The 23,242-nt window shown below is 44.5% G+C and overlaps 1 protein-coding gene across 5 annotated transcripts in view; it reads left to right on the top strand.

Annotated features, from left to right (window-relative positions):
- Positions 1–23,242, top strand: part of PKNOX2 (PBX/knotted 1 homeobox 2) — a 214,059-nt gene that overhangs the window by 87,897 nt on the left and 102,920 nt on the right. For 3 of the 5 annotated variants that reach the window (XM_008064251.2, XM_008064252.1, XM_008064253.1), the window contains exon 2: positions 17,028–17,134. The gene's annotated coding sequence lies outside the window, so the exon portion shown is untranslated. Of the gene's footprint in view, positions 1–16,814; positions 17,135–17,799; positions 17,873–23,242 lie in introns of those variants that run through there. The other 2 variants (XM_021715647.1, XM_021715648.1) reach the window with 2 other exon arrangements.

The raw sequence follows: 23,242 nt of genomic DNA, 5'->3' as shown, positions 1-23,242 counted from the left end.
AGCCCCTCAAAGTTGGAAGTAACTTCTTTCAAACCCTAGTTAATGTTGATATTTTGACCTTCTCCCAAGAGTCATGAATGAGCTTAATGGCATCTTAGAATAGTGAATTCTTTCCAAAAGGTTTTCAATTTACTTTTCTCAGATTCATCAGAGGAATCACTATCTATGGCAGCTATAGCCTTATGAAATATATTTCTTAAATAATAAGGCTTGAAAGTCTAAAGCACTCCTTGATCCATGGTTGCAGAATGGATGTTGTGTTAGCAGGCAGAAGACAACATTAATCTCCTGTTAGACTCCACCAGAACTCTTGGGTGATAGGTGCATTGTCAATGAGCAGAAATTTTTTTTTTTTGAGCAGGAATATTTTGAAAGAAATCTTTTTTTCTGAGTATAGGTCTGAACAGTGGGCTTAAAATATTCAGTAAACCATGTTGTAAACAGATGTGCTGTCATCTACACTTTTTGTTCCATTCATCGAACTCAGGCAGAGTAGATTTAGCATCATTCTTAAGGGCCCTAGAATTTTCAGTATGATAAATGAGCATTGGCTTCAACAAGTCACCAGCTGCGTTAACCCCTAACAAGAGAGTTAGTCTGTTCTTTGAAGCTTTGAAGTCAGACACTGACTTCTTTCCAACTATAAAAGCCCTAGATGGCATAGTCTTTCAATATAAGGCCGTTTCATCTACATTGAAAATCTGTTGTTTAGGGTAGCCACCTTTTATCGATGATCTTAGCTAGATCTTCTAATCAGTACTTGCTGCTTCAATGTGTATTTTTATGTTATGGAGAGGGCGTCTTTCTTTAAACCTCATGAACCAACCTCTTCTGCAACTTTCTTCCCTCTCTCAGCCTCCATAGACTTGAAGAATTAAGGTTTTGCTCTAGATTAGGTTTTGGCTTAAGGGAATACTGTGGATGGTTTGATCAACTATCTAGACCACTCAAGCTTTCTCCCCAGCAGCAGTGAGGCTGTTTCACTTTCTTATCTATCGTATTTTCACTGGAGTAACACTTTTCATTTCCTTTAGGAACTTTTCTTTTGCATTCATGACTTGGCTCATGATTCGGCACAAAAGGCCTAGCTTTTGGTTGATCTTGGCCTTCCTCACTAAGCTTAATCATTTCTAGTTTTTTATTTAAAGTGAAAGACATGTGAGTCTTTCTTCCACTAGAATACTTAGAGGCCATTTAGGGTTATTAATTGGCCTAATTTCAATATTGTTATATCTCAAGGAATAGGGAGGCCCAAGAAAAGGGAGAGAGATGGGCCAGTTGGTGGAGTAGTCAGAACATACATATATTGATTACATTTGCCATTTTATAGGGGCACAGTTCTTGGCATCCCAAAAGAATTACCATCAAAGGTCCCTGATCACAGATCACAACAGATATAATAGTAATTAAAAAGTTTGAAATATTGCAAGAATTACCAAAATGTGACACAGAGACACAAAGTGAATGCATGATGTTGGAAAACTGGTGCCGAAAGATTGGCCCCATGCAGGGCTGCCACAAATCTTCAACTTGTAAAAAACTGCTATCTACAAAGAGCAGTAAAGTGAAGTGCAATAAAACAAGGTGTGTCTGTGATATTTTTATATCCCAAGTACCAAGGATTCAAGGTAAACAAAACAGGCCTGAGCCCCTGCCTGTATGGAGTCTACAGCCTAATGGAGGGATTGGCTTTATTCAGATAATCACAAATGAACATATAATTACAAAGTCAATTAACTGCTCAAACTAAATTAAGAAATGTATGTAACAAAGGAGTCTTACTTGGTCTGAGACATCAGTGTAGCTTCCCTGAGGAGGTAACTCTTGCACTGAGATGTGAAAGTGAAGCAAGCTGTTGCTACTAGAAATAAATGAGGAAAAAACATCTTCCAGGAAGATGGGATAGCCTATGCAAAGGCCCTGTGGTGGGAAGAAGCATGCCTTTTTGAAAGAAGAAAGGTCTGATTGGCTGGAGGGCAAAGAGCAAGGTAGATGAGGCTGGAGAGGAGGGCAGGGCCCAACTGACCACCTAGGCCCTGGCAAAGATTTTCATATTGAAAAAAATCTTTCAAATCTCATTTCAAGAGTAATGCAAAACCAGTGGTGTGTTTGAAACAAGGGAGGTATGGGGTGTAACAGAATGAGATTTGCACTTCAAAAAGATCTGTCTGGCTGTTCTGTGGAGAACAGATGGAGAGTGTCAAGAATGTTAAATGGGTCATCTTAGTCCTTGCTGTTTCCTGCCTCCTACTTTAATGAGCTGAATATGCTGGGAGACACATATCTAAATTCTGGTCACCCAGTATTTAGCCTCAACTAACAACTCCCAGAAATAAGTTATGGTCCTTGAATTGGCACTCCTTTCCTAACACAGTAGAGATTCAGAGAGTCATGACCATTTGACCATCACAAGCCCGGGATCGGGATGTACATGGAAGCCTGGAGAACAAGAGATGTACCTGAGGCTCCATGAGACCACATGTCAGCTGAGAGGATGGATGGGCAGGGCTAGGAGCAACAGGGTGGGCCATGGAGGAGCCACAGATGCAGAAAGGTGGGATGAACCCAGGTGTTCCATGCACTTTAATGGGCTTTTGAGCTGACATGCACCCTCCATTGACTGCAAACACCTTCTCTCCAGTTAGCCAGTGACTCCTGGGTCCCTTGTTACTCCAGCTTGCTTCCGTTGAAGAAACTACTTGTGTCTAGCTTAGGGCCAGAACCCTTCCTTCTTTTATTTTATCAAATACAGTTTTGTTTTTTTGTTTTTTTTTTTGAGTTGGAGTCTCACTCTGTCGCCCAGACTGGAGTGCAGTGGCCGCTCCCGGCCACCGCAGCCTCAACCTGCTGGGCTCCGGCAATCCTTCCGCCTCAGCCTTCCGAGTAGCCGGAACTACAGGCATGCGCTACCATGTCTGGCTGATTTTTTTTTAATTTATTGTAGAGATGAGGTCTCGCCAAGTTGCCCAGGCAGGTCTTGAACCCGCGGGCTCAGGCAATCCACTCACCTCAGCCTCCCAAAGATGCGGGATTACAGGCTGAGCCACCAAGCCCGGCCAAATACAGTATTAACTGATTGTATTCTCTGTGCAAAGATATTCTGAGAGTCAAAAAAAATCCTCACACTGTCCTTACCCTTAAGCATGCTGCCTCCTGGGAGAAGCTAGATATGTAAACAGTTAACTCATAGGAGGCAGAATGAAGTAAGCTGTAAGTGTGGAGCGACCATAGGACCTACTTTGCCTGGGATGGTCTCAATTGAAACCTGTAGCTGCTGTGTAATTAGTAATCATGCTCTCTTTCATTCTCAAAATTATTCGTTTTAGATGATCAGTTTATGGGGTCACCCTGACAATGTGCCATGGATGTAAAGAGGTATAAGCAATTCTTTTTAGAAATTCAGGCAGCATCACATAATATTTGAGCTGAGTCCTTGAGGAATGAGGAGTATTTCAGCCATTCGAGTATAGAAAGGGAATCCCAGTCTTGGAACAAGCAGAGAGGCCTGGAAGCATCCAGGAGTATGATCTGTATAGGAGAGGATGAGTATAGTTTAACTGTAATCTAGCCCAGGGATTGGCAAACTTTTTCTGTAAAAGTTTAGACAGTAACTATTTCAGGTTTTGTGTTGCAACTACAGTTATCCTTCATTGTCTGTGGGTGATTGGTTTCAGCACCTCCTGCGGATACCAAAATCCACATATGCTCAAGTCCAGATACAAAATGGTATAGTGTTTACATATAACCCACGCACATCCTCCCTGTTACTTTAAATCATCTCTAGATTACTTGTAATACCTAATGCAATGTAAATGCTATGTAAATAGTTGTGATATTATATTGTTTAGGGAATAATGACCAGGAAAAAAAAGTTCAGTACAGACACAATTTTCTTCCCAAATATATTTTATCTAAAGTTGGTCGAATCCATGGATGTGGAGTCCACAGATACAGCAGGCCAGCTCTGTCCTTATAGCAATTATACTACTCTGCCTTTGTAGTGAAAAGCAGCCATCCACAATAGTAAACAAATAGGCGTGGATGTGTTCCAATAAAACTTTAATTACAAAAACAGACAGCCTCAGGATTTGGCCCGTGGTTGTATATCTTAGTTCTTTCAGGCTGCTATAACAAAATACCTTGGACTGGGTCATTTATAGAAAATGTATTAATTTATTTCTCATAGTTCTGAAGACTGGGAAGTGCAAGATCAAGGTGTCAGCAGATTTAGTGTCTGGTGAGGGCTCATTTCTCATAGATGGCACCTTCCGCGTGTCCGCTCATGTGGAAGGACAAAGGGAGCTCATTCGAGCCTCTTTTATAAGGGCACTAATCCCATTCATGAGGGCAGAACCCTCATAACTTAATCACTTTCCAGAAGTCCCCATCTCTTAATACCATCACAACGGAGAATCAACTAACCCATGAATTTCAGAGAGACACATTCAAACCATAGCAGTGTAGTTTGCCAGCCCCCGACTTAGAGTACTTGAAGGAGAGTTATAAGAGATAAACTTTAAAAGTTAGGTAGGAGCCGTGTCATGAAAGGTCTCAAATACCTGTGCTAAAGACATTATCTGATTTTAAAAAATTAATAATAATGTTTTTGTGAATAGAAATGGATCATCTGAGGTTCTAGAGTTTATTGTTGGGGGTTTAAACGGTACTAGAAGCCGGGCTCGGTGGTTCAGTCTGTAATCCCACGCTTTGGGAGGCTGAGGTGAGTGGATTGCCCGAGCCCGTGGGTTCGAGACCCACCCGGGCAACTTGGCGCGATCTCATCTCTACAATAAATTAAAAAATTAGCCGGGTGTAGTAGCGTGTGCCTGTAGTTCCAGCTACTTGGAATGCTGAGGCGGAAGGATCGCCGGAGGCCAGCAGGTGGAGGCTGCGGTGGCCGGGAGCGTACCACTGCACTCTAGTCTGGGTGACGGAATGAGACTTCAACTCAGAAAAAAAAAGGTACTAGAGAAAAGTGGGGCTTAACAGTGAGGAAAGAGGGCTGACTTTGGAAGGCCTATGGGAGTGCTGATATCTATCCTTCTGGAACCTTCCTTTTTGTTCTGTAGTTCCCTCCCATTCCCTGTCCTCTTCATCTTTCTGAGAGTGCTGAGGGGCCTCACCCTCTCAGGTAGATACAAAGACAATGTGTGGAATGAATGCAATTAATGACCATCTTCCTCTCTCCACTTTGCCCAGGAGCAAGTAAGGGGGGTGTAATCCTGACAGGATCCACCAGCAGTTACTCCCCCAGAGCTCCCTATGGACTCTGGTGCCTTCACAGGTTAATTATCACAGTGGATGCTTGATTGCAGAGCTGGAAGAGGGAACAGCTAGCCATCCTCTGTCACCCACATGTCCCCCAAACCCTCCAGTGTTCCAGTCACCTTTCCATGGAATATCCCAATAGATGAACTTGAGATGCCCTCCTACACTGCAGAAAGATAATCTTCCAAGAGTCCAACAGAAGAAGGATGTTTAGATTCACATATTACCTCAAGGACTTGCTCCTGGAAGAAGTCCTGCTCCTTCTTTTTCTCGCGCACAGCTTCCCCTGGTCATGGACTGGCTCCTTCTCTTCTGTTCCCTGCACAAAGCTGTTGCACATGTGCATGTTAACTGGCAATGGAGCAGTCTGCTGGGACTCTCTCACCTCGGGCACAAAGCTTAAGGGGACACCCCAAAACTCAGTAATCAAGGGAAATAATATTTTGTAATATATCTTTTTAAAATCAAAATTATTGGCAAAAATCTATGATCAGCAACATATCAACATTTTAAATGAAGACAGGGTCACTGTTACTGATTTTGCCTTTTGCCTCGGGCTCCAGTATGGCTTGGAAAGGGCACTGTTACTGATCGTGTTATTAAATCCATTCCTAAGGTTTTTGGTGCCCCTTAAGCTTTGTGCTTGAGGCAAGTACCTCTCTCACCTCACCCTGGTCCTAGCCCCGAGGAGATGCCAGAGGGAGGCGTGGTATGGAGTAGAGACAAGTAAAACTCCACGTGCCTGATCATTTCTTAAAGTTTCCCTCCGGTCCCTAGTAGAAGGAATTTCTGCTGCTGGATTTCTCCTGTGCAGTCTTACCTGCTGCTTTTTCTTCTGGGGCCTGTTTTCCCAGTCAACACCTTCTGTCCTCCTCTTTCTGCTTTGAGATTTGTGCTCCCCCAACTTCAAGATCCTAGAACATTTTCCCTGGGAAGTTAGTGGGGGATATTTAAGTTCCTAACACTCCACTCCCCTTCATTTACCTTTTTGTCTTTGTCTTTATCATTATCTGACACTTTGTATATTTTATTTATGCATGTTATTATTGTTTCTCCACCACTCCCACCTCTACCCGCAATCTGAATGCAAGCATCCATGAGTGCTGGGACTTTCATCACTTTTGTTCACAGTTGTGAGCAATTTCTGGCACATAGCAGGTACTCAATAAACATTTGTTGAAAGAGTGAATAACAATTTATTCGGGTCCCTTTTATTTCGTCTTTTCCCTCCCAGGCCAGGCGTTTCCTTAATAGTCAAAAGCAGGTTATGTCTTTTTCTTAAAGGAAAGGTACATCTGTCCTGGACTTCTGCCCTAAGCCATGTGAAAAAACTAGCGAAGCTTTGAAATTAAATTTGTTATTTACCAAGTCTGACCTAGTCAATAAAAAATATATGATTTTCAGAGCAAGCTATAGCATTTTCAAGGTGGGTTGTATAGTTTTTTGTTTGTTTGTTTTCTTTAAATAGAGATGATGACCAGGGGAAGATATGAATTCCATGTAATTTCCAATACTGATTCTTTTTGTGACTTTAGCCAAGATAAGTCTCAGTTTTTATTATTCTGTCTGTAAAACGGGTATATTAATTACAGCACTATCAACCTCACAAAGCTACTGTGAAATGTAAACACAAAGCTAATGCATGTGTTTGGACATGCTTTGAGATGTATAACTCATCTTGCAGATAACAGAGGAATATAAAGTCTCATTAACACTAGGCCATGGCAGAGCAAGTGGAAGAGACAGACCATGGTGGAAATAGTCACTTGGTTCTAACCTCATTTTTTTTTTTTTTTGAGTTGGAGTCTCACTCTGTCGCCCAGACCGGAGTGCAGTGGCCGCTCCCAGCCTCGACCTGCTGGGCTCTGGCGATCCTTCCGCTTCAGCCTTCCAAGTAGCTGGAACTACAGGTGTGCGCTACCACGCCTGGTTATTTATTTATTTTTTTTTAATTATTGTAGAGATGAGGTCTCGCCAAGTTGCCGAGGCGGGTCTTGAACCTGCGGGCTCAGGCAATCCACTCACCTCAGCCTCCCAAAGCGCGGTATTACAGGCTGAGCCACTGAGCCCGGCTCTAACCTCATTTTACAAATGGAGAAACTGAGACCCAGAATGGCAATGTGCTAATACCGGAGAGTTATGGGTAGAATTCAGGTGTCTTGGCTCCCAGTGCAGTTTATAGCCTCTGTTTGTCAGGTGCCAAAGTCTGTCAGGACAGGGAGCCCAGGTCAAAATCACCATGGCTGGAAGGGAATTCCTGACTTTCAGATATCCTTGCAAATCCCAACCCTTCACAAACACCTAGGAAGGAGGGCATTTTGAATAAAAATCCTTTACCACCCCTTCCATTTCTGAGATTCATTTCTCAGCGGCATCTGAATGAGAATTTTACAGACATTTCATTTCCTTTCCTTGTTATCCTTCGTTTGCTGTCCTCCAGGAGCCGGTTACGACCAAAACCTCTGTGAGGCACAAGGTGTAAATCTTCCCTAAGTGGAAGCTGTGCCCTGGGCAGCAGGTCATCAGATTGGCACCATCCCCACATGCGGTGTGGTCACCACAGGAGGGAGCAGGGCCCTGAGAAGGGTGGGAAGGTGCAAAGAGATTAATCTCTCCAATGTCATTTCTCTGCGACCCTTAAGGACTGAAATATACATGTGTGGGGGAAATCGCAATTTCTCCTGGAAGGCATGGAAGTCAGAGCCATCCGACTGCTTTACAAGTGGGTGTGTCCATAGGGCTCTGTATCCATCTGTATCTTGGAATCTTTTGGCTGCTTACTGTGTGTGGCTGTGACTGTGAGCCAGAATCTGTACCTTTGTGTGTCTGTGACAGCGTTCCTGGGATTATCCACGTGCACATATGCATGCGTGTATGTGTGTGTGTGTCTGTATTTTCACGACTGTCTTTATGACTATGTGTAGATCAATGTGTATTTCTTTGAAAAAATATATATTTCTCATTTCCTGCATAAATTACTTCATGTAAAAGGCTATCCAGAGCTCAGTTCCTAGCATCCCTTTTCAATAAAGCAATATTATCAGAGCCCGGTCCCAAAACTAGTCCCAGGAGAGGCTTTTCCTAGATTCTTTGTCAAATGAAATGTCACCGACTCACCAAATGATGAGAAGAAGAATTCCTCTTGTTTATTTCCCAAGAGAGGCATAACAGAAGCAGCTCAGCCTCTTTACATCTCTTCCCTGGCTAGCTGGGCAGGTGGGCATGTAGGCAGATGGGCAGGTGGGCAGGTGCCAAGGAGCTGAGCCAAGGAGTCCACAATCACCCCTGGACGTCACTCTTTCACTTCACCCCTTAACTAGCTTTGTGTCTTTGAGCAAGTCACTTAACTTTTCTAACCTCAGTTTTCCTTTTTTTAAAATGGGACTATTAACACCTACTTTATAGGATTGTTGCAAGGTTTAAATAATAAATTGTATAACATAGTTCTTTGTAACGAAGATCAGCATATGGTTTGTTATACACTCCACATGTTTACTCTTCCATTCAACAAATAGTTGTTAAACACCTAATGTGTACAAAATACATATTAGGGCCGGGCTCGGTGGCTCAGCCTGTAATCCCGCGTTTTGGGAGGCCAAGGTGAGTAAATTGCCTGAGCCCACGGGTTCAAGACCTACCTGGGCAACTTCACGAGACTTCATCTCTACAATAAATTAAAAAATTAGCCGGGCGTGGTAGCGCGCACCTGTAGTTCCTGCTACTTGGAAGGCCAAGGCAGAAGGATCACCGGAGCCCAACAGGTTGAGGCTGCGGTGGCCGGGAGCATGCCACTGCACTCCAGTCTGGGCAACAGAGTGAGACTCCAACTCAAAAAAAAAAAAAAAAAAGATACATATTAGAATCTAGGGAGCTCTTATGGGCTTGAGAGTCCAGTTGGGATAATCTAGTGGGGTAGACAGAGACCATCATAATTTGGTGGGATGAGTATGCAGAGAACTGAACATAAGAGGCTCTACACTGCTAGAACAGTCCTTGTGATAGCTTGTGGAGGATGGAGCAGACCAGAGAGAGATTCATCAGGAAGCTGTTGCTGAGCTGAGGTGTGACAGTGGAGATGGAGAAGAGGAAGATGTAGGTCACTCCACCTGGTGGCTGGGGGAAAAACAAACGGTTAGGTTGTGCCAAGGTGTACAACCTTACCTTTGGCTGCTTCTGGAGAGAGCTTTTGGTGCTGGGAAGGTTGTCTAAGAACCCAGGCTCATTAAGCAGCCTGGCTGGGGGAGGCAGCAGGGGCTTGGATGCTGGAGGCTCTGACCACGGGGGAAAGCAATGAGAGGGAAGGGTGTGAGGATGGGATTGAACCCAGCTCAGTAAGGAGAGGGAAAGACAGGCAGAGCCTTGCAGAGATTTTCAAGGTTGAAGTCTTCTCATGGGGCTGAAGGTTTCCCCAAGAAAGAAAATCCTGCTGGACAAGTTAAGGGACTTCTCTCAAGTCGTGAGCTGGTCTTAGTTGAGTGGAAGTGGACATTTGCTTTCCATGATTCCCAATCACCAGTCTCTCTCCCAGACACATTTCTCTGATGGAAAATCTGTGTCTGGTCGAATCTTCCCAGGTCTCTTGACTACTTTTGGCCTTTCTGCTCCTCCATTCTTTCCTTCATTTACTAAACACACATTGATCCTGATGCTAGACCATAGCTGGAAGCACAAGATGAGGACTGCGGAGTCCCTACTCAGAGCTTAGTGGGAGGGACTTATATAGGAACAGTTAATAATGCAGTGATGTAGCCTGGAGTTCATGGTTAAGAACTTGGTACTGTATATTACAGATATGGTTCCAGTTATTAGGGGAGCAGAAAGGAGGGAATGACTAACCCTGTATGGAAAGGATGGCCTTAGCCAGGCTCGGTGGCTCAGCCCGTAATCCCGTGCCTTTGGGAGGCTGAGGTGAGTGGATTGCCTGAGCCCGCAGGTTCAAGGCCCGCCTGGGCAGCGAGACCTCAACTCTAGAATAAATCAAAAAATCAGCCGGGTGTGGTAGCGCATGCCTGTAATTCCGGCTACTTGGAAGGCTGAGGCGGAAGGATCGCCGGAGCCCAGCAGGTCGAGGCTGCGCTGGCCGAAAGCGGCCACTGCACTCCAGTCTGGGCGACAGAGTGAGACTCCAACTCAAAAAAAAAGAAAGGCTGGCCTTGAGAGAAAGCCTTACAGAGCTGAACCTTGAAGGATGAGTAAAACTGTGCTAAATTAGATCTAAACAAGCTATTATGCTATCATTATCATTAATGACAATAGTCACTATTTATTAAAGGTTTAGTTTATGTCATTGCTGAGCCCTCTACAATCTGCTAAGTACTTCCTGTGTTTGATGTAATGCCATAAAATCCTAAGAAACATCCTGTGAGTTAGGTATCATTGTTCCCACTTTACAGAAATAGGAAAACTGAGACTTATACAGATCACACAGCTGGGAAGAGGGAAAACTAGGATTTGAATTCATTTGTCTGACTTCAAAATCATCCACTCCATTGTATATTTCTCCATATTCACTTAATATTTGTGCAGGAAGCATAGAAAAATATTACACAGTTTAATCAAAACCTCTCAATTCAGGGACAGGTTGATATATGGAGAATTATAATGCCTTCTACAATGAATAATAATAATTAAATAGGTAAACGCAACTGAACTGATTTGATGTCAGTCTGATTTAATATTTTCTAGTAGCAACTCCTTCATGTGACAAGAACAACACTTTGGGTTGTCTTCATGGGCACAGTACTAACCTAGGTATGTATGGAAAGAATAAGCAAAATATAAGACAGAAGTCTTGCCCACAAAAGTTTATGATGCCATTGAAGAGATTTAGATCAACACAAAAAGCAGAGGTTCACAAAATAGAGTTAGATTAAGAGCCAGTCATGGGAAGGGGCGGGTACATGAGGCGGCTTTCATTCAGCTGCCAAATGGTAGGATTTGAGCTGCTCTTTATAGGTTGGTTTGGACCTGGACAATAGAGAGGAAAGGGGAGCCTGGTGACCTGCATGAGGAGGGCCAGAGAGCTCAGACGTGGTGTGTGCTTAGTTGTGAGATCGTAGCAACCTAGCCTCGTTGGAGAACAGGTTCCAATTTGAAAGTAGCTGTGGATTAGGTAGGAGAGGTAGGGTCAGGCTAATGGTGAAGGACAAGAACGGAGGCTAGGAAATCTGAATTTTGTCTTCTTACACCTTGACTTTTGAACAGGGGACAAGTAGCATAAATAAGTCCGTAAATACTTTAGCTTCCAAAGAGCCCCTCTGTTCCTAGAGGCTTGGATTCTAGTCTCTTTGAGACCAACTTTGTTGCTTTCATGAAATTCGAGGCTTTCTCTGGGATGACAATTGAGTTGAACAACTGATCAAGAGTTGTCAGAGAATGGGCTCAGAGAATGTCACACTGTCAGGTCCATCCTTGTGTTTACAAATGGCACATTGATGAAGATCAATGTTGATGAAACTTCAAACTTGCGATGGATTTCATCCAACATCACAAAACAAACTTGTGGCAGAGCTGGTAAGACCTGCCATGCCTCCTTAGCCTGCTCAACTGGCAGGGAAGTGAGAGAAGCCTGAAGACTCACAAATGTCCACTGCTGGGGAATTGCTAGAGGGTCCTTGTGGGCAAACCACACTTCCATCACTGCAGCTACTGAAGAAAAGGCTCTTGGCTGGGCTCCAGAGTGAGACCTGGAGAACCTGGAGCTCTTGGGTCAAACAGGACAAAGACCTTGGTGGTTTTTGCTCCTGGGATAGATACCACAGTGAGGCAGCTTCCCCAGAGTGGACAGGGGACAGGCTTTTGGCTTAGGTCTCTGACCAGAGATACCAAAGGCTCAGTCTTCGCCACTGGCCTACTAATCTGCAAAAAAGCCTAAGTTCGCAAGTTTGCAAAACATGCAGAGTTGGTCTGTAGGGGTCCCTGTCAGAGGGGATCCAGGTAGAATGAACCTGGATAGGCAGAGGGGCCTGATGGAAGCTAAAGTGCTGGGAGTGAAGTTGCTCCATTTCTTGGGGAGGTTGTAGGGACAAAGGAATTTTATCTTCAGTCTGAAGTTCTTGCTTCCTTCCTTGTCCCCTGAAACTTCTGGGCCCTCAGGTCACATAGGCCCATGTTTTCTCATCTGCTCATCTCCCTCTGTCTTTCTGTCTGCCTCCATGACCAGTCCTGCCTGCCAGGCTGTCTGTCAGCCTTTCAAAGGAGAAGGACTCTGTATGACAACATGAGGGATGGTGGCAGAGTTTCTCTGCTCACCATCCAGAAAGGTGCATGCGGTTTGAGTGTGGAGGGTAGGCAGTTCGTAGAGGCAGGCTGGGAGGACAGCCATGGCCATCAGGGGTTTCCTCCTCCCTGCCAGTTCTGCTTTCTGTCATGTGAGTGGCCCCTCTTATACTCAGCGGAATAGCTGGCAGTGATAGAAAGGAGATTACAGCTGTATTTCTGCCTTGAAGCTTTCTCCAGGCTGTTGGGAAACAAGTAGAACTAGGTAGTTGTCTGTTCTGGGAAAGGAGAAACATGTATATTGTACCCTGAAGCGGTGCCCTGTGTGGGGGCATGCTGGCGTCACCTCTGATCGTCCTTCCTCTCTCAAATGTGTGTTTTATTAATCCCTGAGTGGGGAGCAGGGTTGGCTTCTCTTCCCTAATACCGATGTGATTTCTCTCTGAGGAGTCCCAGCTCCTCGAAGCCGTCTTGGGATGGGGGTGGCAGAGGCTCAGCTAGAGCAGAAAAACAAGGAGCACTTGGCTGTGGGAAGACAGCAGAGGGAGCTGGCCCCTCAGTGCCAGGAAGGACAAAATGAGAAAGAGGCAGAGGCTGAAGGACACACCAGCTGGGCAGGGCTTCCTCCCCTTTCAGCCCCCCAACCTTTCCTGCCCCTGTGGGCTTTGACAGAGGAGGGGACCCTGAGGCTGACAGTCAGAAGCAGCATCATATACATTATTTCTTTACCTTCTATCTTCTTCACTAGATTGTGAGCACCTCGAAGACAAGGGGGCAGGGACGAGAGAGAGAGAGAGAGAGAGAGAGAGAGAGAGAGAGAGAGAGGGTGATTCATCCTTCAGCACATGGTAGATTCTTCATACATGGGAGCTAAATTGAAGCAACTTGCACCTGCCCAGAAGAGGGGAGGAGGGAGTAGTAAAAAGCTACCCAAGAGCAGATCTCTCATCTGCCAAATCAGCCTTAGACACCTGGAAAACAAGGTGGGGGAGGCTGATGGTAGTAAAGCTCCCAGGGTGCCCCAACCCACCTCTGCCTTTGCCTTCAGGGAGTCCAGTGTTGATTTAGCACTCACTACAGCAAGCACAGTCTTTGGACTGGTAAGAAATACAAGAGCAAAAAGAAACGAAGCACTTGGAAGAACAAAATGTCTGGAGTCAGAAGACACAACACTTGCTGGCTGTTTTCTTAGGCAAGTCTTGTGCTTGACTTTGCTAAGCCTCATCATCCATGTCTATAAAATAAAAACAACTACCTGGCAAAGGAAAAGGCGTCTCTTAAATGATGCAGAAAGGATGTAAATGGGTGTGACCTTCCTGCAAGTAACTTGTAAAAATTCTTTAACATGAACATACCTTCAGACTCAACAATTCCACATATAGAAGCCTATCCTAAGAAAACAATAAAGTCTGGAGCAAAAGTTCACTACAAGAATTGTCATTATTTGCTTGTAATAGCAAAATCTGGAAATAACCTAAACAACAAATGTTAAAAAGGTATCTGAGTAATTATAGTACATCCATAAATGGAATGCCATCTAGCCATTAAAGTTTTGGGGTTTTTTTTTGAGTTGGAGTCTCACTCTGTCTCCCAGACTGGAGTGCAGTGGCACACTCCCGGCCACCACAGCCTCGACCTGCTGGGCTCCGGCGATCCTTCCGCCTCAGCCTTCCAAGTAGCTGGAACTACAGACGTGCGCTACCACACCCTGCTAATTTTTGATTTATTGTAGAGATGAGGTCTCATCAAGTTGCCCAGGTGGGTCTCAAACCCGCGGGCTCAGGCAGTTCACTCACCTCAGCCTCCCAAAGGCACGGGATTACAGGCTGAGCCACCGAGCCCGGCAGCCATTAAAATTATGATACATATTTCCCATACATGCAAAGGTATTTATGATATGTTGTTAAATATAAAGGACTGTTTACTTAACAGTCCATATAGTATGATACTGCTTTTAAGAAATAAGCATTTTATTCCAGATATCAACTGTGGTTTATCTTTGTATTGTAGGATTACAGTTAACTTTTTTCCACTTATTTGCCTATTTTCTATAAGAAGCATTTTTTATTTGTTAAAGGTAATAAAATTATTATATTAAAATGCCTACTTCTAAAGTTTGCCTTAAGAGTTAAAGAAAATATTACACATGAAAGTATTCTGTAAACTGAAAAATTATATGGATTTAAGATAGGATTTCTGCCCACGAGGAGCTTACAGTTTGGAAGGAGATGAAAGATAGCTGAGCTAATCCTAACATGAGATAGAATGTGACAAGAACTTTCAGAGAATGACAAACAGCGTGTTACTTGGAAGGACAGAGATGAATTACTTCTGGCTGTAAAGGGAAGCAGCCAGAATGTTTGGGTGAACATTGAGGAATGGTCAGGTCTTCTCAGATAGAACCAAGGCATTGAGGGAAGTGGGAAATTGTGAGACAGGTTTGGAGAATGGAAAGTGTGGTGTGTGAATCGAGGGTGGAAAGTCTCTGATGCAGGGTGGAAGAGTCTAGAAAGACAGTCAGAGGCCAACTGTGGGTACCCTGAAGGCTGTACTTGGCATAATGTAATCAACAGATGTTTGTTGAATGCCTCCTCTGAGCCAGGCATCATTTAAAATTCTGGAGTAGGTGGTGACACAGAGGTTAGCCCATCAAGGGCAGTGAGGCACTCATGGCTGTGTCGGCAGTGCCTGGCATGAACTAGGTTCTGGAGGAATATGAATGATCACCTGTCCGGGAAGCTCAATCTATAAGCAGTGGTATAGGGATGCTCTGGGAGCTGATGGTGAGGATAAGGAGGGACTGTGGCCAGCATGGCCAAGAAGAAGGGCCCTCTATAGGTTGTGCCACTGGGAGAGGCAAGGAGGGAAGATGTTCTTTGGCCCTGGCTGGAAAGGGATGAGAAGTGAGGCAGTGATGGAAGAGAGAAAATTAGGTGAGGCTTGGAGAGGGGATGAATCAGACATGTCTCCCAAGTTTGTTATTACGGAGTTCACAGACAAGATCACATGGAGAAGGAATAGCATGCAGGGAGTGAGACAGGAGTAATGTCATGCTCACAACAACGAGGACAATACCCTCCCGGTTGGTCCCGATTTCTTGGGCTCCTCCAAGTGATGCCCCAGGGCAGGCACTGGCCAGAAAAGCCTGAGACTCTTGCTGCTTTGACTGTCTCAATATCCTTATTTCCTCTTGAGAGGAGTCTAAGGTGTGAAGAAAGGACGGGGGCTTTTGTGAGTGGAAATTCATGAACCACCCTGCCTCCTCTTGGAGTTTCTCTCAGCCAGTTCTATTCCCCTAGTGCACCCAGCTTCTTCTGCCCTACAACTGGGAATTTAAACCTCCCTTAGGATCCTGGACACTATCTCTCTGCCACTCTTATCTCCCAGCAGGGCCTGTGCCTGCACATGCACACACACACACACACACACACACACACACACACACACACACACACACACACACACACATATCCTGGAGTCTTGTTCAGGCAAATGTCTAAATTTCCATTTTCCCTCCTCAGCTTCTAGCCTGGGCCACTCTTTAGCTCCTCCTGTTGTCATGTCACTAGTTAATTACATTCTTTACTGAGGTGCAAATGTGTTTTTACAGGGAGACTAAGATGGTGTTAACTAGGAAGGAACTGTTAATGTTAAAGATGCATTTACCTCCGGTGCAGGGCTGTGGTTGGAGGTGCCTCCCAATGCTGCCTTGGAAGTGCCTTGGAAGTGCCCCCCATGCTGCCTAGGCCTCAGAGCGGCCCTCTGCTCCCCGTGACCCTGCCATCCTGGCTCCAAGAGCAGCCTCCCCGGGGTCAAATTAGCAACTCATCCAGAACTGTTGGGCCAGAGCTTATGGCAGTGCTGACCACCCCATCTCCATTTGCTGACACCATGGTCCATTTCAAATATTGAGCAACACAATTAATTCACATTAATCCAAAAATAAATAAATAAGTCGTGCAGCCAAAGTCACCCTTAGACCAGAGGTTGTCCTTCGCTACTAATTGCTGCTTTTGGTCCATTTCCCTCCTGACTCTCCCTCCCTGTTACCCATGATCACCCCATCAGTGCCTCTCCAGACCTCCAGCCAAAGCCTACCATTATGTGGATCAGAAACTTCTCCACATACCTGGAAAAGTTATCATTGCCACCCCTTTCTCTGAGTTCGCCTATGATCTTAAGACAAGATGTCAGCTATGGAGTTCCAGTGCCCAGAAATCATTCACAGACACCTGCCTACACATAGGGGAGAGGGTCGCACCTGACTCTTGGTGTCAGGAAATCAGACAGGCAACAGCAGGGTGCTTTCAATTTTAGGGTTTGGGCCCTAAAGTGGCTCGGGGGACCTCAGCAACCATATTTAGAGAGTGTTGAATGGTAAATATGGTAGAAACATCTGCAGAGGAAATAGAATCTATCCCTTAAAGAATGGAAAATACCCTGGGCAGGAAAGGGGTGAACAGAGCCCAGGAGTCCCCTCTTCTCTGATTGCCCCTGCCTCTTGCCTTCTGTGCTGAGAGCTGCTCTGCCCTTATTTGCAGGTGCTTTGACTCTAGCTGACAGGAAGAATTTCTGGCCCAACGGGAAGTGAGAAGAGGGGAGTGAGTCTCCTGAGGACCATCCCAAAGGCCACGGGGATCACCGAATAGTAAGAAATGCTTTTTTGTCCTCTAACACATAGTTAAATCCCCCAGGCAGATTATCTTTTTTTCTGAAAGCCTCTAGAACCAGCTCAGAACATGAGCTGACCCTTAGCATATACAACCTTGGAAAGCAAAACGTGTTATTTTTTCATGACTTTATGTTACCTCCTTAGCTCCTTGAGGATGAGGGCTGGCCTTATCCCTCTATACCTCTCTTTTTTTCTATGTGTTCTGGGAATAATAAATGTTTGTTGATACAGATGGATGGGGCATTGCTTGCACCCATGATGATGATGGCATTTGTGCATCTCTGGGGCAACCATTATCACCTAAGGATGACCTGAGGGGAAAGGGTTGTTGAAAATGCTGTTCCTGGACCCCACAGCCAGAGATTCTGATTTTGTGAGTCAGTGTTAAGATCCAGGAATCTGTACCCCAAGTGTTTTTGATGAACACTGGGGAAACTGCATCCCAGGTGTTTCTGATGAACTCTGAGAACTAGGTCTTTAGAATGTATAAAGCATTTTGAATAGAGAATCTCATTTAATCCTCTTATCAGATAGAGTTTTTTTAATCCCTTAAGTAACTTCATGATCTCACAGACATAAGTATCAATATAGGCAGGGATTTAGAAATCCAGTTATCCAAAACAACCCTTTTTTCTTTCCAGTATGCCATGATAAGGGCTGGATCTGTTATGGTGAGATTGGGCCCCAACTCCAAAGGACCCGGCCCAGGACTTTGTAAGTTTCCCTGACGTCTTAGGGCCACCATGACCTTATAATTCATCAGGATTCATTTTGGGAGCAGTAATCACTGCCAAATTTTTCACAAGACCTGGTTTCCTTGGAGAGAGGGAAAGAGAAGGAGACAACCTCAATGTTCCCCCCTGGGCCCAGCTCCCCAAGCAGTAATGTATTCACAGAGGACCTCATGCCTGGGAAGGACAGAGTAGCAGCAACAATTATCCTGTCTGGAGAGCTCTGTGTTTTAGGTGCATTGAGGGGTGGGCAGCATAGGAGAGACTGCTGCTGCTCCTTGGGGTGGAAGCAGAGGGAAGAGCATCCACAAGGGTTTAAGTCCTCACTTGGTGTAGGTTGGGCAATGCCCATTTGGGGGACAGGTTGACAGTCTTTTCAACAACATTTGGAGCCTGTGTGCACAGTGATGTTGAAGGGAGTTCACTGTGGTCAGTGGCTGTGAGGAGGACGTGAAGAAGATGAGGGGAAGGTACAAAAAGGGATAAGGGTTTTATATCTGGTGAACTAGTGTGAAGTATGGGGTGTGTTGTTGCTCAAGTCCAGTGACTTTCTCTGGGGCTGAAAATAAAATAGAGCCTCTTCCTTTGAAGTCCCCAGTAGAGTTCTATTTATCTCCAGGCTGTGGCTGCAGATGCTAGAGTCCAAGCAGGCCAACCTCTGCCTGGAAGAATGGAGATGCCTCTGCCATTACCGGCATGGTGGAATTTGGGGAAATGGGTTGACTGACTGCCGACTCACGCTCTGGATTGTGTCTTTCTGTAGGATGAAAGGCTTCCATGGATAACATAGAGGCAATTTCAGCTATCACCCCTGAACTTCGCCCCCTCACTCCTCTCACACACACACACACACACACACACACACACACACACATTGACCACTGAACTGTCTTGCCAAGTGAGTGACAGTATGTCTGTTCTGGGGACTAAATACAGTTGACACTATTGCTTGGATGGGTACAACTGGCAAGGACCATTTTTGCAGCTAATGCTGGAAGTGTGGCAATCAGAGAAACTGCCAGCTGTCTCACTTAAATTCTTAGCTCTCTCGCTCTCTTTTTTTAAAATCGTTTTGCTTACATAATCCACCCCCTTTTTATTTTCTAATTCTCTCCTTGCAAAGCTGCCACCAGAGGGGAAGGGCTGGGGTGGAGGGGGTAGCAATTACACATCGGTTTGGGGAGCATTTACATTTTGCAATTACAATTTAAAAATAAGTCTCGTTAATGATCTCCACATGTAAACGAGAAACCCTAGCTGACATACATACTCTCCTGGGCCCGCCTGCCTCCCCCGGAAGTCAGGGGCTCTGTGGAGGCAGAGGTACCTAGACAGACACAGGAGGAGGCTGAGGACCAGCATGTGAGGGATGGCAAGAACAAGCACTGTGTGTTTGAGGTTACTCGAGGACAGATATGGGCTGTGACCCTGGAAACCAAGAATTCTGGACTCCTCCTCCTCCCTCACTCATGCTGGGTCCTTGCCTAGCACCATAGATTTCTATGTCCTCAGGAGGCACCATCAGTGCTCTGAGCTGGGACGATAGGGAGCCCCAACTGCTGATGTCCTCTGAGGTGGGAATTTCCAAAGTCCTGTTGGGCAAACATAAATGCTAGTTTCCAAAAGCCAGCCAGTGTACCTGGGTACTCATGGATTTGGTAAAGGGGCTGATTCCATACTTAGGGTTTGGGAAAGGAACAGCATTCATTGTATCCCCATTTTGGAAAGGCATTTTTTCCTCTTCTCAGTTAGTTAACACACATTTATTGGAGCCCTCTGATTCCTTGAGGATATAGGCTTTGGAATCAGACCAACCTAGACTCCAATTCTAGCTCTGCCATTTGCTGACTGTGGGATCTGGGGCAAGTTATATAATTTAAGTTTTCTAACTATCACTGTCTTTCTGTAACTGTGGTGATATTTGCCTCATGAGGCTTCTGTGAGGATTCAATGAGATAATGTACAAAGAAGCACCTCATGCAGTGTCTGGGGCATCAGAAATGCTCGGAAAATGCCAGTTTCTTTCTAAGTCCCTCCTTAGGAGTCTCGAAAGCTTCCTCTTGCTCATATTAAAACTGCTTCTTTCCGACTACTGTAGACACTAAGGAAGGGCGATCTGGTCTGATTTGACCAAGTTTCCCCTCAAATTCAAGCCATCTGCATTCTGAGCAGCTCCTGAATGGACTCCCCAACCCTCAATCTCCCAACCCCCAATCCCCACCCCCGACTCTCCCATAGCATTCTCTGCTGTCTTTGGTATTGTGCTTCCAGTTCAGCCTTCAGCTCATCTGCCCTCTTCCTGACTCTGGCTGTTAACAAGCCCAGCTCTCTTCTGGACTCTAAGTCAACTTTGTGACCTTTTATCAGTCACTGCTCCTCTCTGGGCCCTTTTCTCTGTGAATGAGGAAGAACTAGGAGCTCTCTTAGGAGTCTTTCAGGCCTGACATCCTGTAGTCCTCAGATTTTCATTCCCCTCTCTGCTTCCCTCCACCAAATATTTGTGTAGAAAGTTGTTTGTGTCTTGTGCAGCTTCATCCAGACCAGCCTTAGGACTGACTACTTGTAGTAAAAAATGTATAGTTACTATTTGAAAAGAGATATTAGCCGGGCTCAGTGGCTCAGCCTGTAATCTCGCACCTTGGGAGGCTGAGATGAGTGGATTGCCTGGGCCCGCGGGTTCGAGACCCACCTGGGCAACTTGGCAAGACCTCATCTCTACAATAAATCAAAAAATTAGCTGGGTGTGGTAATGTGCCTGTAGTTCCAGCTACTTGGAAGGCTGAGGTGGAAGGATCGCTGGAGCCCAGCAGGTTGAGGCTGCGGTAGCCGGGAGTGGCCACCGCACTCTAGTCTGGGCAACAGAGTGAGACTCCAACTCACAAAAAAAGAAAAGAGATATACATTTTTTTTTTTTTTTTTTTAGAAAGCAGAATTTATTGAGAAGATAGAAAAGCTCCCACAGTGGGACGGGACCCAAGAGGGTTGCCTGAGATATTAATTTTTAAAAATTAGCCTGGTGTGTAGTGGTGCATGCCTATTGTCCTAGCTACTCTGGAGACTAAGGTGGGAGGATCACTTGAGGCCAGGAGTTCAAGGTTACAGTAAGCTATGATCAAGCCACTGCACCCCAACCTGGATGTCAGAACAAGGCCCTGTCTTTGAAAAAACAAACAAACGAACAAAAAAAGAGGTGTGCATTTTACAAAGATCTGGAAGAGGGAAGAGGACCCAGAACAGGCCAGGTGGCGTAGGGCAGAGAACACAGAAAGGGGCCTGCAGTCAGGAATTCCTTGAAGGCAGAAACTGCTTCTTAGTGGTTTTGTGTTTATTTTAATACAGTTAAATATTATGTTTTAAATATTGTTCTAATTGCTGTTTTAAACTTAGGTTTTATATGATAATCATATATTAACCTAGGCTACAGAACCTAGGTTATATGATCCATAGCTTTCCAGGTCAAAAAATAGATGCCCATCATTCTTTTCTCTTTTTTTTTTTTGAGTTAGAGTCTTACTCTGTCGCCCAGGCTGGAGTGCAGTGGCATGCTCATGGCCACCCCAGTGTCCACCTGCTGGGCTCTGGTGATACTTCCGCCTCAGCCTCCCAAGTAGCCAGAACTGCAGGTGCGCACTACCACGCCTGGCTAATTTTTGATTTATTGTAGAGACGAAGTCTTGGCAAGTTGTCCAAGCTGGTCTCAACCCCACAGGCCCAGGCAATCCTCCTGCCTTGGCCTCCCGAAGTGCTGGAATTACAGGCTAAGCCACCGAGCCCAGCCCACACCATTATTTTCAATTGCTGCATAGTTTTCTATGATATATGTTTAATTATGTATTTATTTTAGTTATTTTTAAAACTAGAAGTAAAGTATGTATGAGAGGAAAAAAGCAAACAATGTGAAATATATAAAGTTTCCCTTCCCCTCCACCTCTACCCACAAGACTCATGATGCAAAGTCAACCACAATGAATAGCTTCTGATTTTAGTTATTTGCTGGCCAACATTTATTATATTAGGTAGTATGCTTAAGTCCTTTCTTCTTAATTCATCTATGTATCCACTAACTCCATACTACAAAAGTTAAAGAAGTTAGCACATAATAACCCCCTCCAATTTGTATTAGTTTGATAAATGTCTACCAAACTATATTTGATATTATCTATTTTTAGTATATAACATTATATATAATATATTTACTATATATTAATATAAGTATAAATCTTCTAAATCTTAACAATATAAATAACTATATTATTATATTAATAACATATACCATATAGTATTATATATAAAGAGCATAGCAGTATATAGAATATATAATACAGCCGGGCTTGGTGGCTCAGCCTGTAATCCTGTGCCTTTGGGAGGCTGAGGTGAGAGGATTGCCTGAGCCCGCGGGTTCGAAACCCGCCTGGGCAGTGAGACCTCATCTCTACAATAAATCAAAAAATCATCCGGGTGTGGTAGCGCGCACCAGTAATTCCGGCTACTCAGAAGGCTGAGGCAGAAGGATCGCTGGAGCCCAGCAGGCGAGGCTGTGGTGACTGGGAGCAGCCACTGCACTCCAGTCTGGGCGATAGAGTGAGACTCCAACTCAAAAAAAAAAAAAAAAAAAGAATATATAATACAATATATTCTGTATATAATATAGGTTATAGCATTATCTATGGTATGTATTACTATATACTATATGACATATAACATATACCATATGATACAGCATCTATAGTAGATTATATATAATAATACTCTTTTATAAATCATATAATAAATAGTATATTATATAGAATATATAATATTATATAATATATCCTATAACATATATATAAAATACTCTCTATAATAGTATATAGTATATTATGTTCTATAATATATGGTATTATATACTACCTACTATATAGACAGTATACTATATACTATTATACATACTGCATATAATACTACACATTATATTTAGCATAATAATAGTATACTATCCACTATTTTTACATCGTTAATATTTAGAAGGTTTTTATTATGTTGTATCACTGTAGTTACCTCTGCATTCTACAGGTTACTTACAAGATAGAAATATATTTAAAAGCATTAAGCTGGGCTTGGTGGCTCAGCCTGTAATCCCCCGCCTTTGGGAGGCTGAGGTGAGTGGATTGCCTGAGCCCACGGGTTCAAGACCCGCCTGGGCAGTGAGACCTCATCTCTACTATAAATAAAAAAATCAGCCGGGCGTGGTAGCACATGCCTGTAATTCCGGCTACTCGGAAGGCTGAGGTGGAAGGATCGCTGGAGCCCAGCAGGTCGAGGCTGCGGTGGCCGGAAGCGGCCACTGCACTCCAGTCTGGGCAACCAAGTGAGA

This window comes from Carlito syrichta, unplaced genomic scaffold, assembly GCF_000164805.1.
Source record: "Carlito syrichta isolate Samal-C Ts95f unplaced genomic scaffold, Tarsius_syrichta-2.0.1 Scaffold307242, whole genome shotgun sequence".
Taxonomy (NCBI): Eukaryota; Metazoa; Chordata; class Mammalia; order Primates; family Tarsiidae; genus Carlito; species Carlito syrichta.
The sequence above is the reverse complement of the archived record's forward strand: the minus strand, read 5'-3'. Positions and strand labels throughout refer to the sequence as shown.